The 5,353-nt window shown below is 40.1% G+C and overlaps 1 long non-coding RNA gene across 2 annotated transcripts in view; it reads left to right on the top strand.

The window, feature by feature from the left end:
• The window catches only part of LOC102006378, a 61,538-nt gene that overhangs the window by 26,535 nt on the left and 29,650 nt on the right, over positions 1 to 5,353 (top strand). For both annotated transcript variants that reach the window (XR_261463.2, XR_001234572.1), the window contains one exon: positions 1,107 to 1,189. This is a non-coding gene — a long non-coding RNA (uncharacterized LOC102006378). The remainder of the gene's footprint in view (positions 1 to 1,106; positions 1,190 to 5,353) is intronic.

Genomic DNA, 5,353 nt, shown 5'->3' on the forward strand with positions numbered 1-5,353 from the left:
TGAAAAGTTTTTGCACATCAAAAGAAATCACCAACAGAATAAAAGGAAAACCCATGAATTGGGAAAAAATCTTCCTTCTTGTATTAGTCTATTTTTCATTACTCTAATAAGATAACTATGGCAGGCTAATGTAGAAAAAAGGTTTATATAGCTCACAGTTTTGGAAGCTGAAATTTCAAACAGCATGGAAAAGCCTCCGGCAAGGACTTTATGCCAGATGTCCAGGAACATGTTTGTGGGAAAGGACCATATCTTCATCTAGGTAGCTAGAGAGAGTCTGGGTGGGACCAGGCTCAAGCTTTTCCAACAGTCCTCTTGTGAAAACTAACCAGAACCTTCCCACCCCATCTCCAGAAGTATCTTAATTCCTTTCAAGGGAATGCCCACATGCGACCTAAAACTTCCAATAGGCCCAACCTCTGAAAGGTTCTGTTACCTCCTGGCACCACTCCCTGAGTACCAAGCTTCCAGCATATGAACATGTGGAGGAAAAAGCAACATCCAGAGACCCTGGCCCTACAGTATTCTCACAATGCAAAATGCTTTCATTCCATTCCCAGGAATGCCAGAATCTTCACTGTTTCAATATACTCAAAAGTTCAAGTCCAAGTTGTACTCTGAAACTTAAGACAAACTTTCATCTGTGAGCCCCTAGGAAAAAAAAAATAGTACATACTTATAAGATAAAATGGTGAAACAAGCATATGATAAACATTATTCTATTCTAAAAGCAGGAAATAGGCAATTAGAAAGGAATAATTGGCTTAAAGTGAGACTAAAACCCAGCGGAAGAGACAATAAATCCTAAAGCGTCTTGTGTACACGGGACCTCTTCTTCTATGACATTGCTGGTTGTAACCCATGTGGCTACTGTGCTGAGTTGCACATTGACCTAGTAGTAGTTTTCTAGGGCAGGCATTTCACTCTGTTGTTACGGCTACCCTCAGAATCCCCACTCCCACAGTTCCTCCAGGCACCACTCCATAAAGTTCTAGCTTCATGGGCTCCAGCTCTATGGCAAACTTCAGTCTAGCCTTTCAGGCTTTCCTTTGAAATCTCAGTAGAATGAACCATGACCCCATACCTTTCATTCTGTATCCCTGCAGAACCAGCATCATGTGGATGACTTCAAAATCTGCTGTATTCATGAGCTGTATCTGGGCCCACTGAAAGCAAGGCTGCAGTGACTGTGAGTACTTTGCCAGAAAGCCAGAAGGCTGAGGCAGTGCTAGCATCTGGTAGCCTATTCTGAGTGCCTTGGATTTCCACAAAAATATTCTTCATCGGAGATCTCAGAATCTATGAAGGGAGGGGCCACTTGAAGACTTCTGAGATGCCCTTAGGGCCTTTTTTCAATTATGATGCAAAGTAACCGGCTCCCTTTTATGCTTACTAATGTGTTTGGCAAACAGCTTCTCTACTGTACCTTTGTTCTTTCCCCTAGCCAGGATGTGAACTTTCTAAATCTTTCCATTCTGCTTCCCTTTTCCCATACATTCTGCTCTTAGGTCATGCCATTGCTCCTGAATCCTACTATATGCATGTACAAGTAACCAAGCAGCAGCTTGAATATTTTATGTTTAGATATTTCCTTCACCAGCTATCTCAGTGTATTATTTTAAAATTAAGGCTTCAGTAAAGCTCTACACCCTGGATCCAGTTCAGCCAAGTGTTTTACAATAGAGTTGGAGGGTTGCCTTTACTCCAATTTCTCATAGTGCTTTGTTTGCATATGAGACATTGTCAGCATGACTTTTACTGTTCCCATTTCTAGCAGCATTCTGGTCACAGAACACTCATGGAAAGAGCGTGTTTCAGCTTTTTCATACTTTCCTCATCTTCTGAGCTTTCGCCTGAATTACCCCTAATGCTCTGCTTTCAGCATTCTAGGCTATTTCCAGCTTGCTTCTTCAACCTCTGCCAAGTTACCTGATTCCAAAGCTGCTTCCATGTTTTAGGTATAGTAATAGTAATGACCCCACTTTTATGACCAGTTTGCTGTACTAGTTTTCCATCATTATAATAAAATACCCGAGGCAGGCTAACTTTATATGAGAAAAAAAAGAGGCTTATTTTGCCTTATGGCTCTGAAGGTACAAGATCAAAAGGCTACATTTGGAGATGGTTTTCTTACTAGCAGAGCCCAAATATGGCACATGGCATCACATGGCAAAAAATAGAGGGTGGACATATTGTTCACGTGGTCTCTCTCTCCCTCTTCTTATAAAACCGCCAGAATTCAAACATGGGGTTTTTGCACTAATAATCTTGTCTCATCCTAATTGCTTCCCAAAACTGCTCCGCCCCACCTACACCTATTCTTAGATTGTTTCCACCCTTCTAATGTCTCACGATAGCAGTCAAATTTCAGCACACGAAGATTTAGGAGACCCTCACACTATAGCCAAACTATAACACTGCTGCCTCTAGGATTTCAACTGGACAGGATCTGCATCACTGATTGAGCACAGTCAGATTGCTCTTTTCCATTCTCTTTCCTTCTGTACCTTTCAGCTGATATTAAAACCAACTGGATAAATTGAACTAAACTTTTCTCTAGCTACGTAGTCATACTTTTTTCTCCCTTTAACTTTGTTCCACACTCTCGCTATTTTGGAAACTGTATCTGTACTTATGAGGATCTGGGAAATAAACAGCAAGTGAACATGTAGGCTGAGTCAGCACAGAACGCTCAGAAAAAGCCACCTAATATAAACCTTAGTCTGGAGTCCAAACTTCTTAAAAAGACTCTCTTTGATGTTTCAGGTATTTGTTCAGCTGTTAATAAAGTGATATTTTATTCTCCTTTTGGCACAACTTTTACTGTATAGATCTCTTTCTGCAACCCTATGGAAGAGGAACCAGAGAGGAAAGAGAAAGACAATTTGCAACACATTGTAAAGCCCTTGTGAGATAAATAATATGCAGAGTGGGCAAGGGATTGATCTGGGAAATTAGGTCTGAATTTTTGCATTCTTTGATGCTGTAGTTTGAATACGTCCCTCCAAATTTCATGTGTTGGAAACATGAACCCCAAATTCATATAGTCATGGTCTTTGGAGGTTGGGCCTTGGGGAGATAATTAAGATTAGATGAGATCATGAGGGTGAGGCCCCCATGATGGCATTCATAGCTTTATAAGAAAAAGACATCTATCTATCTTGCTCTATCTTGCCACTGATGCCTTCCACCATTTTATAACTCAGCAAGAAGGGCTTCACCAGGTCCTGGTGCCATGATCTTGGACCTCCAGGACTCCAGAGCTATAAGAATTTAATCTGAGGGCTGGGGATTTAGCTCAGCGGTACAGCACCTGCCTGGTAAGCGCAAGGTTGTGAGTTTGATTCCCCGTACCAGAAAAAAAATTAAAATAAAAAAAAAAGAAGTTAATCTGTGTTCTTCACAAATTATCCAAACACAACTGTTTTATAGTAAAGGCAGAAAAGAAAGACACTAGACCATGTGATTAAATCTGTTATTGGATCACCAAATCATCTTGATTCCTAGCTTAAAAAATATGTACAAAAGTATACTCCATTGTGAGAAGCAATAATTTTGGTACATTTTGCTGAAGTGTTTGGCGGTTTATTAACTCTACAAATAAAGATATCAAAGAACTATATTTTTCTGTGAAGAGAATTTTAGTATTTTGCTTTATTTTATTTTAAAAATTTAAAAAACTAACAAAACAGTAATGAAGACAAAATCAAAACAACATAAAAACAACAAAAATAATACATGACCTCAAAACAAAATGATAGAAATTAACAATGGCTGTTACATTGCACACTGTTATCTTCAACGAAGTTGCTCAGTCCACCAGATATAAGACTGAATTTTAGTATTTTGTATGAGAAAAAAAATTTCCAAGAACATCGCAGGGACTATAGGATTTTTAGCTTTTGAACAGCCCCCACTCACTCCTGCACTAAAAAGCAATAACATCTCTTTGTCATTGTGACCACCACAGTTACTACCCCTCCCCATTTCTCAATTCCTTCTATGGGGGCAGTACCCCGGGGTTGAAAACTGCTGAATTTATGAGGCATTTCTGTCCCTCCCTCTCCTTGTCTGACCCAACCCATACTCCAAGGTTCAGCTCTGCAACACTTCCTCAGAAGTCATGTGTAAATCCCATTACTTTTGCCCTCCCCTTATGGATCTGGAGGCATTTCACTTTAATTTATAGCTTCTGGATGTATGTTTTGTTCTCCCCATTTGAGCTGGAAACTGCTTGAAAATAAGGTCTGATTTTTTCACAGGGTTTGCTTCCGCTCCCATCTTTGCAATTAATTTGCTACTCAGTGGTCCTCAGTGGAAGTGCTCAAAACCTTCAGGGTTTTGTCACCAACTGTCTGAAGGCATAAAAATTCATTGTACTGTACAGTGAAGAATACATATTGTTACAGCAATGTCTGCAGATAAAACACATTTGACTGGATGGTACCATACAGGGCCTGCCTGCCTACAAACAAGGGGGAAATCTTGCCTCACTGCACGAGCTCTAACATCAATTTTGTCCTGTTGTCTTACTTGAACGGAAACACTGGTTCTTCTTGGGTCTCAAACCTGCTAGGTTTTAGGCTGGAAATTTCACTGCAAGTTCTCCTAGTTCTTAAGTTTCAGACTCAGACTACACAGTCTGTACTATTGAGTTTCTAGTTTGCTTGCTATAGACATCACTAAGAATTCACTGAGAGATCACTGCCATCATAGGGCTGCCCACTTCCACCACAATGCCATAGGGGAGGACTGAATTCTCCTTTGTCTCCTATACAACTGTAGTAGGCAAGCATGCCTCCTCCTAGGCCTGGAGCCACTTTCACACAGAGGCAGTGTGGGGTGTTGGTGGGGGAACAGGACTCCCCACAGAGTCATGTGGATAAGACTATCATGCCCATGGACCTGGAGAATGGAGTACTGCATCAAAGAGGATTAATCTCAAATCTTAAAATCTAATGGATTTGCCTTGTTTGGTTTTATACTGCTTGAGATCTGTCATCCTTTTCTTTTGTCCAGATTTTCCTATTTCTATTCTATGTATGTCTCACCATTGTATTTTGAAAGCATATAACTTATCTAGTTGCATAGCTTCACAGCTGGAGAAGAATTTTGTTTCAGAATGAATTGTACCTCTAGTAATGCTCATATCAACCTTAGAGGATATCTATATGAATACTTGGACTTTATACTTTAGAGTTGATGTTAGGATGAGTTAAGATCTTCTGGGCCATTGGGAGTAGAATGAATGAATTTTACATGCAAGGAGGATATGAATTTTGGAAAGTCAGAAAACAAATATTACAGACTGGATGGTGCCTTCCTCTCAAAATTTATATATTGGAGTACTGTT

Source organism: Chinchilla lanigera, unplaced genomic scaffold, assembly GCF_000276665.1.
Source record: "Chinchilla lanigera isolate Chin_1 unplaced genomic scaffold, ChiLan1.0 scaffold00030, whole genome shotgun sequence".
Taxonomy (NCBI): Eukaryota; Metazoa; Chordata; class Mammalia; order Rodentia; family Chinchillidae; genus Chinchilla; species Chinchilla lanigera.